Below are 14,726 nucleotides of genomic sequence, written 5' to 3'. Positions count from 1 at the left end.
ATGATAAAGAATTTACTGATATACATTTAAGGAAAATATTGAGTATAATAAATGAGAAAAATTACTGATGGCAAAATGAAAAATGCAATGCAAAGAACTGTTTTTGTCTTTTGGGCTTTGTAATAAACTAATGATTAGACAAAAGACGCTTCATGTTACTTCTTATATAAAAAATAATAAAAAATCTAGGTCCAAAAAAAAAATTATGATAATAAAAAGAAAAAATAGTACACAAAAAAAAAAGAAATATAAGATAATGAATTTATTTTTTTAAATATATTATATTTTTGAAATATACTAATTAATTACACATTTTCATTTATTTAAGAGTAGTTTTATCTATCCATAATAAATTTAAATGTTACTAAAATTTATCTTTTATATTATTATATTATAATTATTTAAAAATAAGGATATTAGAATATATTAAAAAATTATATGTTCATTGCTTTTTGTCATCAATTATTTTAGCTTTTTTTTTGTTTTGTTTTATAATTTCATCCACTTTCAATTTTTTTTTTCCCAACGTAGATATAGTTATTGGTCTTGAAAAATTATTTTAAAAACAAAGACATTAATATCTTAAATGTGTAATATATACTCAATTTGTTTCTTTACTTAGTTTAATTTTTTTCGAACTATTACCTAAAACTAAAAAAAAAACATTCATATGCGATTGTTTTCATATGAAATTGATAGTTAAAAGCCATTAGATAATAATTTATTCAAAATTTTAAATATCTCAAATTATCTAACTATTCTTGACTAATAATTTTATATGATAATAACTACATATAAGTTTTTACCAATCAAAAATAATAAAAATGGGTTAGGATATAACAATTTGAACGTCTCTAGAAATGTTCCTTCACCATTAAATAATGTACCAATATTTAATTTGTATATAGTGTAAACTCATAATCAAATTAAAAAAAAATCTACTCATCTATTGCACGAATAATCTAAATATGTAAAATATTTTGAAATTAAAAAAATAAATATTTATTTATTTAAATAAATATTAATAAATTTAATATTTGATAAATATTATGTATTTTATTCAGTGTAACACATATTAGACAATTAATATTTTTGGTTGTATTTATGTCTTCTTTCTCTGTTTTTAATAATTTCGCCCTTCTTGAGTAGTCCTCCACTCCCTCTCCTCCCCTAAAAGAATATAAAACTAAAGTGATTAATTAAAAAAGAACAAATTAAGTATATATTACACATTTGAGATAAAAAAAGTTTAGAAACCAACTTTATTATAAGCCAACTAAATCAATCTTCTTTTATTTTTAATTTTAAAATTTAAAAAATTATAATAGTAAAGGTTTTTTTTTTTTGTAACCGATCTATTTTTCAACTAGTTAGTTTAAATTGGGTTTCTCTTAGTTAATTTTCTAATAAAACCGTTTGAAATATAATTTCATGTCTTTATTTTAAAACAATTATCCAAAACCAATAATTCTACCTATGTTGGACAAATATTGAAAGGAGACAATAAAGCAAAACAAAAAGAAAAATGTTAAAATAATTGATAACAAAAATAATGAAAATATATCTCTTTTAGTATAATCTAATCTATTTATTTTTTAAAAATTATCCAAATAATATAATAATATAAAAATAAATCTTAATAACATTTAAATTTATTATGAATAGATAAAGTTATTCTCAAATAAATAAAAATGTATAATTAATTAATATTTAATTATATTAATTAATTTTTTACTATAAAATCACACTTTTATGTATTTTTTATTTATAATTTTTCATAATATATATTTTACAGATATAAAATATTTAAATAAAATAAATTTATCATTGTGTCTCTCTTTTATTCTTATTGTTTTTTATTAATTTTTTAACATTTTTTTTTTGTTTTTTATGGTACTCCCTAGTTCAACAAACTAATGATTAATCTGCCACGATATTAAATTTTATTTAAGAGTCTGCTACTGATTAATAAATTATTGTATGTACAAAGTAGAATTCGAATCCTCAATACTACTTTAAGTGGATTAGTAAGTTAATTATTAAACCAATCTAACTTATTATTTTTTTAGACATTTTATTATTCTTTAAACAGGAATTTACAAAGAATTTTGTTTCTCTTTTGCTCATGGTGCATAAATGTTTTGGTTTGTGATTTTTAGGTAATTAATTTTCAGTTTTTGTTCGATCACTACAAAGGCCCATAAAAAAAATAAAACATTGCATTTTCCTTTTTGCGCTGATAGTAAACTTGTCCTCTAGATTTCTTTAAACATATAATAATGAGTCTATTCACAACATGTCATCCTTTAAATGGCCAGTTAACTTTTAGCATGCTTAGCCATTGCTTTTTGAGTCACCAAAGACGTCACACATATATATACGTCCCCTCCCCCCCCCCCCCCCCCCCCCTTCATATATATATGTGTAAATAAATAAATCACTATATATATAATAAATAAATAAATAAACAAAATAAACAATAAAACAATAAAAATATATATATTTTAATTATATTAACCTCTCTTATCCTTTTATCACTTTATTCTTTTTTTGCATTAATATTTGTTTCTACTTCTCTATACGTCTTTTTATGTCCTTTCCTATTTTCAGTTTTTCTTTTCTTAGGGACAAGCAAACTTTTAAGTTTGGTATTGTCGCTTCACTCGTGAATTTTCTGTTTATTTTGATGGCACCAAAAGAAGACGAATCATCTGCACGGAGGAGCACAGCATGAAGAATGAAACGGCCACTAGGATAACTGAAGTGGTTGAGTCATTCTATATTTCCTTCCGTTCTTATTATGTTATAACATTCCTAGGTTCTAGTTTAATTTTGCTATTTTTAATTTTGTTATTTACCTTTAGTACTAAAAATTTGTCTCATATACCGCTCACTGAGCTTGAATCTAAAAAGAAAAAGAAAAAGAAGTGATGTATTGTATGAGAAATTGAGTTTATATTGAAGAGTAGTCTTATTTACTTAGATGTGGTGGTATTATCTGTGATTTTGAATGCATGATATGAACATTGCATATTTGAATTTGAATCAAAGGATATTGATATATGAGGAACAAGAATTTAGAAAACTATTATGAATTCTCTGAATTAAACAAAAGCTTAATCCTTGAAGCAAAAGAAACAGCAAAAAGAAAAGCAAGGTCCAAGGCTCTGAGCATCAATGACTAGGAAGGTCAAATATGATTAAAAACTCAAAGAGTTGTTTTCCTAGCCATATGCTTGTGGTGTAATTAAGTCAGGTAATCCTTGAGACAGAGCACTAAGAGTCGAGATCAAGTGCATTTAACAGAGTATGCCAAAGGCTTTGGGCACCACTGTCTGGGAGTAACTGAAAGAAAAATCAGAACTTAAAGAGAGTTCTCCAGTTAAGTGCCTGTGGTGTTTTTGTGTCAAGTGAAGCTTGAGACAAAATATTTAAAATCACGGCTACGCTCAAGGTGCAAAGCACCTAAGAAAAGAGAATTAAAGGAAATTTGTTGTGTTCAATGATTAATCCGATGTAAACAGATTAGAGAATTCATAATATTATCCGGATTACAATTCCAAATGACAATGACATTCCTCTGATTCAAATAATAGTGAGATGCCAAAATTATTCAGGATTGCAGTGTATAAACTCCACATTGAGAAGAGACAAGAGCTTAATTGGATACTTGCTTCTCATGCAAATTCACATCCTGAGCCTATATTAGTTTAGTTGCTTGAGGATAAGCAACAATTCAAGTTTGGTGTTGTGATACGTGAGCATTTTCTCTATCTTTTCCTAGTGAATTTGCATTCAAATTGTTCAGTTTAATCAAGATTTAATTACCTTTAGCCACTATGAATGCAACTTTGAGTTGTTTGCAATTTCTGTTTATTTCAGGTAGCATTCGGATGGATTTGACGGATTTTGCAGCAGAAAAGGAAGAAAGCGAATAATGCCGTCGACCCCAACCTCCTTGCTTTCAAATAGAAATATCTTGAGTTATAGAGATTCAATTTATGTGATTATAGCGGCATTGGAAAGCTAACTTTCAGAGCTTTCCAACGATATATAATAGTATACCTTTTTCTTCCATTTCATTTAGCCTTCACAGCGCCAAACTTGAGGTTACTCAAGTTTGGCGCCACACTCAAGTTTCCAATGAAGAATGCATGCTGCCATCTCCACGCCGAACTTGAGTTTACTCAAGTTTGGCGCCAACACAAGGACTCCAAAGAAAGACTACACTACTATCTCCACGCCGAACTTGGGTTAAGCCAAGTTCGGCGTCAAATCAAGGAAAGCAAGAGAAGGCAACACTGCCTCCTCCACGCTGAACTTGAAGTTCTTCAAGTTCGGTGCCAACCTTAAACGCAAGAGTGGTTCCCATGTACGTCCCAAGGCTGCACGCAGAATTTAATTAATTTTTATTAAACTTTTTATTTTATTTATAATTATGAAAACATATTATTTAGTTTAGGAAATATATTTTACATTTATTAGGATTAGATATAAAAGGAAAAACAATCAGCCCTTTGGGCTAATCTAGAATCTCTTCTCTTCTACCTCATTCCGCAATTTACAGTTTTACGAATCCTAGTTTTTCTCTCTGAACCATGAACAACTAAACCTCCACTGTTAAGGTTAGGAGCTCTGTCTATTGTATGAATTGATACTATTATTTTTCTATTTTAATTCATGTAATGATTTATAATTCAATAATTATTTCCGTTCTTTATTTTATGAATTTGGGTAAAACGGAAGTATGACCCTTGTTCTAATTGAGTTCTTGTATAACTTGGAAAAGCTCTTTACTTGAACAACATCTTGAAAATAATTTCTCCTAAACTTCTAATTATCTGGACTTAAAGGAATACGTGACATATAATCCCCTTATATTTGGGTAATTAGGTTTTTGTGACATATAAACTAGAATTGAACTTCACCCTCTAATTGGAATTAAGTGACCAAAGAATTGGCAGTTAATGAAGGTTAGAGGAGACTAAAAAGGTCTAAGAAATTAGGGTTTAGTCATATATAGTTTGCCATGAATTAAATCTTGCATGATTAAAATAGTTAGTAAGAAAAGTCAATCTGTGAAATAGATAACTCTGAAGCCTTAACTGTTTCTCCATATATTATTCACAACTTGTTTACTGCTTGCTTTCTAATTTGTTGAATTTACTGTTTTAATGCAATTTAGACCCAAAAACTATTTTCTGCTTGTCTAACTAAGTAAATCATTCAATCATTGTTGCTTAGTCCATCAATCCTCGTGGGATCGATCCTCATTCACTTGAGGTACTACTTGGTACGACCCGGTGCACTTGCCGGTTAGTTTGTGGTTATAAATTCCACACCAATGCGGCCTTGATATGCGTACGTGGGCATTGGCTTCTGGCAAGTGCTCTCGCGTACGCGGACACTACCTGTGTACACAAAATGGTTCAAAATTGGGTGCATCCATACGCGAACACCCCGTTTCAACCAGTGCGTATGCACACCACATGTATGCATACGCACACCTCCCAGAATTTGGAAAAGTGTGTTTTTATGTCTTTTAACCATTCTTTTGGCCTCCTAAACCTTTATAAACATCAATATGAGTCTAGAGTCGGTAGAATTGAGGATGGAAGAGTTAGAGATAAATCCCAAAGAAATGAGTTAGTGAAAATTGATAGAAATGAATAAGCTGTTAAGTGAAAATAATGATGATTATGAGATTGATAATGAGAATGATGATGATTATGATATTGAGGATGAGAATGATGATGACATTGTTATTTGAGCTTGATTCTGATTTTAATGCACCTGCCTGGGTAAATACAGTGGAGTGATTCTACTTGTTCCAGAATATGGTGAGATATACCTGCCTGGGTAGATGTAGTGAAGTGATTCCACTTGCTCCAGGTTTGGTTTGAAACACATAGGGTAGATGCAGTGGTTAGCCCCCACTTGCTCCCAATTGAGAATGATTTGAGATTTGTGAAATTATCTGAGTCTCAAATTTCCTTGGGTAGATGTAGTGGGTCGGCTCCACTTGCTCTAGATTGAGATCCGAGATTTTGTTGATCCGTCGTAAGCGTGGCTTGACACTTAGACCTTTCCGGATGAGTTCTCCCCATGGATATTTTTTTTGAACTATTATGATTTTGAGCTTGGGGATGCACGCTTGCAAGGATTTGCTAATGGTTCACTACCAGAACATGTCGGGTTGGCTATGTAACCGACATATGATATCATCAGCCATAGGGCACGCATTCATCATTTTCATATGTTTGACTTGTTTCAGTTTGCCTAATTGTTTTGGATTGCTAAATCATATATGCTATGTTACCTGATTATATGCTACTTGTTATACTTGTACCTTAATTATGTATTAATTGTCTGTGTTGCTTGTATTTGTACAACTGAGAGGTTTCTCACGCTAGTGTCGGTTGACACTGAGGATTGTTCTCGTTGAAAAGAAATAATGAAATAATTAATTTAAAATGATGATTATTGAATGAGGTAACTTGAGCTCCCTGGGTAGACACAGTGAAGTGATTTCACTTGTTCCAGGTAGTGAATGAGATAATTGATATTTAAGCACAAAGTTCAAATTTACTGGCTATGATTTTGTTCAGAATTGAGTGTTAAGAGGTTTGGAAAGAAGGGAAGGATGAGGAGTTGACTAGACTTAGTATTCCCTAGAACAGTTGCCTAATTCATGGATTAGTTAGAACCTAAGATGAATAAATGAGTAAAAGAAGTTTAGGATGCTTAGTGAGTTTTTATTATAGTGCATTATATTTATTTAGCACTTTTACCGTACTGGGAACCCATGGGTCAGGAGTTCTCATTCCGTATATATCTCTTATTTTTCAGATGCAGGTCCAGGTGCTCAGTAGTGAGCTGTGGTTCATCTAAGAGATGGCAAAGACCTTTGTATTCTTTGCTTTATATTTTGCTTAGAATCTCTCCACCTTTATTTAGAAAAACTTATATTTTGTATTGATCTCCTTTGGGACTTGCCTATAGAGGTCTTTATGTATCATTTGGGAGAGACTAGGAGATATTGTTGTCAACTACTTTTATTCTTGGCTGGCCTAAACTTTGTGGGTTGCGACTAGTGGCTATTTACGTATGTTATATATCTATATTCTGTCCTTCTCTTATTCTTCTTTATGGTTTTATCTGTATATTGCTTTTGATTTCACACTTTATCTTTTGTTTTATCAATACGTGAGTGTTGCGACTTTGCGATTTTATTTTCACTCTTTTCAGGCTTCTCGATTTATACTTCCTTTCATATATATATATATATATATATATATATATATATATATATATATATATATATATATATCTGTGTGTGTGTGTGTGTGTGTGTGTGTGTGTGTATTATAATCCACCTGAGAGTCGTACCACCCTAATATCATTGACTTATGACTCGAGCATAAGGATTTAAATATTAGAGTATTATATTATGGTATCAGAGCAGTTCGTCCTCGTGAGCCTGAGGGAGGGATTGCTTATACTTCAATGCATACTCTGACTCTGTGCCTATGCTAGTTAGGGTATCTAACTGATACGTCTATCATGAAGTTCATGAGTGTACCTTTGGTAAATTGAAGCACTGAACTTGAGATATTGAGGCCGATCACCTTGATATCGCTTGTTTGGTGTGGACAGGACCCGAATGGCATCTCATGGATATGAACGAAGTACTCAGAGAGGAATTCCCAAGAACGAAATGATGAGGGAACAACGAGATAGGAATCTTGGTAGTGGTATATGTGAGATTGGTGTGTTGATTTTGGAATGTTGAGTGAAATACTTGGAGGCGGATAGTTGCTTGAACGATTTGTTTAATTATGCTTGAATTGATTGGAACCTGATGATTTAGAGTAGAAGGGACTTGTAATTAACATTGGTATAGTTGGATTTGAATTGAAATGAAAGTTTTTGAAATTGAACACTTGTGTAGAAATTGGAAGATGACTAATTGCTAAGCAATTGATATTATAAGTTTTGAATGATTAGGAAATGTGAGTATGGAGATCAAGGATTTTTAAGAGGTTGTGATTGAGTCTTACGATGAGCGTAAGCATTATTTCGGTCAGGTTGAGAAAGTTTTGAAGTGAGCCTAGGTTTTGTGATTCGATAGGAGAATATGATATGAATGCATGATTGGATTCTTGGTGGTTAAAAATCAGAGTGACACAACAGAAGCTTGTAAAAGTAGTAACACAGGATAGTTACGAATAGGAGGTGTAAAGTTGACTAGAATATCTTAAGCTTGAAATACTCGAAGGGTTTAATGGGTTAATGCAAGTAATGATTCCCACGTAATTGAATTTAATTGTGGCTGTGAACTTTGACTGATTATGAATTGGATATGGAAAATATTATTGGTGTGTAATTAGATTTAGGTGATAAGTGAGTACCAATTGTCGTGTTTAAGAGATAAGTATTACGATATTTGATCATGATGACCTTGGATTTAGATTGAAATGTATAATAATTGGATTTGAAAGACAAATTTGAAAAACATTAAATTAAAATGCTGATGTTATACTGAGATTAGTTTGAGGGAACCCATGAAAGGTGGTAAACCAAAATTTGTAGGGGAGGTTCTACTGGAATTCTAAAAGAACTTGAAGAGTTTAGAAATCTTAAGTTATGATTTCAATCGGGAGTTTTAGCTTAGAAAGTTTTATGAAGGGTGAGATGAACTTGACATTGGTTAGTTATTGGGAGAAATCTAGAAGAAGCTAAAAGTGAAACAGATAAATATGGCTTAGGCTTGAATTTGATCAAGTTCATGACCTTGTGTATGAGGGTGAAGGACGTGATTAGGTATTGAAAATGATATTGGAGAAAGGTAGAATGAATGGTATGAGGATGGTTGAACTTGAGGTAACCTATATAAAGATAGAAGAGCAAATTTTGAGGGCAAAATTTTAAATAAGGTGGGTAAGATGTAAAATCCGGTCAAACCATAATTAATTAAATAATAAATTAAATATGAGCAAATATAGTTATAACATTTAGCAGTCAGAATTTTATGATTTAAATATGACATTTAGACTTAGTGGATTTTTTTGAGTCAGAAAACATAGTTTTATGCGTAAAAACACGCACTGAAAATTTGACCGGCAGTACCGGCTGAGATCTATCTGGTACTGTAGCTGAGAAAATTAATTACGAGTGAGAAAGGTTAGAAAGTTAAATATTTGTTGTTGAGGTGGTAAAAATAACTATAGCGCACGTTAAAACGCTAATCTTAAAGGTTTTGGTCCAAAATTGGGCCAACGGGTTAAACCAAGTGAACTAGGCCCAAGTGAGCCCATGACCCAATATATATATCACCTTATGAAGGCCATTCAGCAGCCACAACCCCATTTTTGTGTGATTCACGTTGAAGAGAAGAGAGGGAAGAAGAGAGAAACTCTAACCCTCCTTGAAACTTCAAATCACCATAAATTTTTCTCCGGAGCTCCAATTGACAAGCCGTTTCTGACCACACGTCGCTCTCCTCGTTCTTTGCATTTCTATATAAGTATTGCAGTAAGAAAATCTGAAATCTTGGTCCAGTTTTTGAAATTTCCCACTGTACGCATTTTTTGGATAGTTAGTGTTGAAATCTTGTGATTTTGGTTGTTTAGGAATACTCTAACATGGATTCTAAGTGGGTTCTATCCCTATTTCATATGGGCTAAGGTAAGAAATCCTCAAACCCTTGTAGTTTATCAAATTTTATGAACCCTAAATTAATGTATATACGTGAAATTGGTTATGTTAGTATTGTTGGGTGTATTTGGAGCATTTGGAACAAAGTGTTGGTGGCTAAAGCTTATTGGTGATGATTCAGAGCCTTGAAAGCTTGAGTTATGATGTGTTTGGGTGTGAACCGCCGTCATTAAGGTACGGTTTAAGATCCGAGATTTTGTTGACGCTACGTCGTAAGTGTGGTTGGACACTTAGACCTTTCTGAATGAGCTCTCCCTCATGTATATTGTCATTTTGAAGGATTATGATTTTGAGCTTGGGGATGCACACTCGCAGGCACTGTCTAATGGTTCACTACCAGGACATATTGGGTGGCTATATAACCGACAGATGATATCATCGGTCATAGGACAGGTATTCATCATTTGCATATGTTTGACTTGTTTGGTTTTCCTAATTGTTTTAGATTGCTAAATCATATATGTTATGTTACCTGATTAAATGTTACTTGTTATACATGTACCTTAATTGTGTATTACTTGTCTGTATTACATGTGTTTGTACAACTGAGAGGTCCCTCACGTTGGTGTCAGTTGATGTTGATGGCTATTCTTGTTGAAAAGAAATAATGAGATGATTAATTTAAAATGATGATTACTGAATGAGGTAACTTGAGCTCCCTGGGTAGACGCAGTGAAGTGATTTCACTTGTTCCAGGTAGTGAATGAGATAATTGATATTTAAGCACTAAGTTCAAATTTACTGGCTATGATTTGGTTCAGAATTGAGTGTTAAGAGGTTTGGAAAGAAAGGAAGGATGAGGAGTTGACTAGACTTAGTATCCCCTAGAACAGTTGCCAAATTCATGGATCAGTGAGAACCTAAGATGAATAAATGAGTAAAGAAAGTTTAGGATGTTTAGTGAGTTTTTATTATAGTGCATTGTATTTATTTGGTACTTTTACTGTACTGGAAACCCATGGGTCGGGGGTTCTTATTCCGTATATATCTCTTGTTTTTCTGATGCAGGTCCAGGTGCTCAGCAGTGAGCTGTGGTTCATCTGAGAGAGGGCGAAGACCTTTGTATTCTTTGCTTTATATTTTGCTTAGAATCTCTCCACCTTAATTTTGAAAAACTTATATTTTGTATTGATCTCCTTTTGGACTTGCCTATAGAGGCCTTTATGTATCATTTGAGAGAGATTACGAGATATTGTTGTCAACTACTTTTATTCTGTATCCTAGCTGGCCTAAACTTCGCGAGTCGCGACTAGTAGCTACTTACGTATGTTATATATCTATATTTTGTTCTTTTCTTATTCTTCTTTATGGTTTTATCTGTATATCACTTTCAATTTCACACTTTATCTTCTATTTTTTCGATATGTGAGTGTTACAACTTCGCGATTTTATTTTCACTCTTTTCAGACTTCTCGATTTATACTTCCTTTCAATTATATATATATATGTATATGTATATATGTATGTTTTATAATCCACCTGAGAGTTGTACCACCCTAATATCATTGACTTATGACTCGAGTATAAAGATTTGAATATTAGGGTTTACACACGTCAGAAGAAAGGTGCATAAATAAAAGCTTAAGGGAGGAACAAGAGTAAAGAGACATATATATATATATATATATATATATATATATATATATATATATATATATATATATATATATATATATATATATATATATATATATATATATATATATATATATATATACTAGTCTCGGCTCCCGAAGATTAGACCGGCTAGAGTTACAACAGTAAAACAGTTTAATATACACAATCTATCTCTCCAGAAATACATCATCGGCTTCTAAAGGCAAGTCTTTAAAACAAATACATCATATAAGTTTTTCCAAAAGAAGGAGAGAGTCTAAAATAAAAATAGAATAAAAGGTCTTATTCGCTATTTTTTAGATAAACCTTCCGCTCACTGAGGAGCATCGAGACCTGCATTTGAAAAGTAATAATTTCCACAACGGATGAGAACATCATCCTTTACAGTGTTCTCAGTAGGGCAATAATTCCAAATAGAAACTATGTAAAACTACATAAACCCGCCAGGCAATCTGATGAGCGGATAATTTATACGCTTTTTGGCATTATTTTTAGTATGTTTTTAGTATATTTTAATTAGTTTTTAGTATATTTTTATTAGTTTTTAGTTAAAATTCACTTTTCTGGACTTTACTATGAGTTTGTGTATTTTTCTGTGATTTCAGGTATTTTCTGGCTGAAATTGAGGGATCTGAGCAAAAATCTGATTCAGAGGCTAAAAGGACTGCAGATGCTGTTGGATTCTGACCTCCCTGCACTCGAAGTGGATTTTCTAGAGCTACAGAAGCCCAATTGGCGCGCTATCAACTGCGTTGGAAAGTAGACATCCTGGGCTTTCCAGCAATGTATAATAGTCCATACTTTTCCCGAGATTTGATGACCCAAACCGGCGTTTTAAATCAGCTCAAGATTGCCCGGCGTTTAACGCCGGAACTGGCACAAGAATGGGAGTTAAACGCCCAAACTGGCACAAAAGCTGGCATTTAACTCCAAGAAAAGTCTCTACACAAGAAAGCTTCAATGCTCAGCCCAAACACACACCAAGTGGGCCCGGAAGTGGATTTTTATGTCATTTACTTATCTTTGTAAACCCTAAGCTACTAGTTCTCTACAAATAGGACCTTTCACTATTGTATTAGCAGTCTGGAATCTTTGGATCTCGGTAGCTATCTTTGAGTTTTATGCTATCTTAGATCATGGGGCTGGCCTCACGGCCATGCCTAGACCTTGTTCTTATGTATTTTCAACGGTGGAGTTTCTACACACCATAGATTAAGGTGTGGAGCTCTGCTGTACCTCGAGTATTAATGCAATTACTATTGTTCTTCTATTCAATTCAGCTTGATCTTGTTCTAAGATATCACTTGCTCCTAAACTTGATGAATGTGATGATCCGTGACATTCATCATCATTTTCACCTATGAACGTGTGCCTGACAACCACCTCCGTTCTACCTTAGATTGAGTGAATATCTCTTGGATTCTTTAATCGGAATCTTCGTGGTATAAGCTAGAATTGATGGTGGCATTCCAGAGAATCCGGAAGGTCTAAACCTTGTCTGTGGTATTCTGAGTAGGATTCAATGATTGAATGACTGTGACGAGCTTCAAACTCGCGATTGTGGGGCGTTAGTGACAGACGCAAAAGAATCACTGGATTCTATTCCGACATGATCGAGAAACGACAGCTGAATAGCCGTGCTGTGACAGGGCGCGTTGAATATTTTCACTAAGAGGATGGGACTGTAGCCATTGACAACGGTGATGCCCAACATACAGCTTGCCGTGGAAAGGAGTAAGAAGGATTGGATGAAGACAGTAGGAAAGCAGAGAGACGGAAGGGACAAAGCATCTCTATACGCTTATCTGAAATTCTCACCAATGAATTGCATAAGTATCTCTATCCTTATTTTATATTTTATGTTATCCTCCATAACCATTTGAGTCTGTCTGACTGAGATTTACAAGATGACCATAGCTTGCTTCATACCAACAATCTCCGTGGGATCGACCCTTACTCGCGTAAGGTTTATTACTTGGACGACCCAGTGCACTTGCTGGTTAGTTGTGTGAAGTTGTGAGAAAGAGTTGAGATTGCAATTGAGCGTACCATGTTGATGGCGTCATTGATGATCACAATTTCGTGCACCACAATCCTAATCTCTAATCCCACAAGGTTCAAACCTAGAGCTTGTACTAACCAAAACATGGTAACTTGCCTAAGGGATTCTATTCTATCTCTTTATCTCAATTTCACACAAACCTCCAATCACCACATCTCATCAGGAACAATCCTTGGATTCACCACCACCAACATAAGGGATCTCTCAGTTGTTCAAACACATACAAAGCAATGCACAAAATACACAAGTAAAAAGAACAGATAACGCAATTAGATCAAGTAGCATATAGATACCGTTAATCAAGAAAGCAAACCAAATACAAGATGCACACCCAATCAATACATACAAATGCAAATTATGCATGTCTGCCCTACGGCCAATAAGCTCATTTGTCGATTATAAGCCAAATCCAACATGTCCGGTAGCGAACCCTGGACAGTCTCTCGGTGCGCGCAACCTCAAGGGGAATTCAGTTCCCTTGGAGGAATTATTCGTAAAGGTCTAAGTGTTCGACCATATCTTGCGACAGAAGGTCAACAAATCCCAACGTGGAGCAAGTGAGACAAAACCACAATCCTTGCATCTACCCAAAAAGCTCAATCTTAACCCAGAACAAGTGGGACAAACAACTGCATCTATCTAGAGAGCTCAAATCATCTCAACTTGGAGAAAGTGGGGCTAGCCCCACCCTTACATCTACCCAGAGAATTCAAATCATCTCAATCTAGAGCAAGTGAGATGAACCACACCCTTGTATCAACCCAAGAAGCTCAAATTATTTCAATCAAACTCATTCTTATCATCCAATCAAGCCAACTTATCCTCTTCAATCACTTCCAATTCATTCTAATCTCAACTCGGAGCAAGTGGAGTGAACCATTGCATCCACCCGAGGAGCTCAAACACATATCGATTGATTTTCAATCATAATTCATTATAATCATTATCGCCCTCAATAATATCTCGACATCTCAAGTATTCATAGATATACATATACACATAATTCCCGTAATCATCATCTCATTGCTATAACATTAACTTATCATTAATATAAATTCTCCACTCCACAATCTCCCTCTATATTAATTTAACCTATTCGATGTGCTCACACTCATTTCAAAGCCTAAAAACTAGCTAGCAATCGGACCTTAATTGGGGCTTATGAGGTTAAAAGTGGATTGGATAGACTAAAACAGATAAAAATATATTTTCTGAAAAATGGGGTGGTCGTGCGTATGCATACCTCATGTGTACGCACGAGTTCACTTTTGTGCGTACTCATGGTACTCACACAGTACTCGCAAGAAATTTTTTAAATTCTGGAATGGCA

The sequence above is a fragment of the Arachis stenosperma genome, chromosome 1, assembly GCF_014773155.1.
Source record: "Arachis stenosperma cultivar V10309 chromosome 1, arast.V10309.gnm1.PFL2, whole genome shotgun sequence".
NCBI lineage: Eukaryota > Viridiplantae > Streptophyta > Magnoliopsida > Fabales > Fabaceae > Arachis > Arachis stenosperma.
This window is presented reverse-complemented; position numbering follows the sequence as displayed.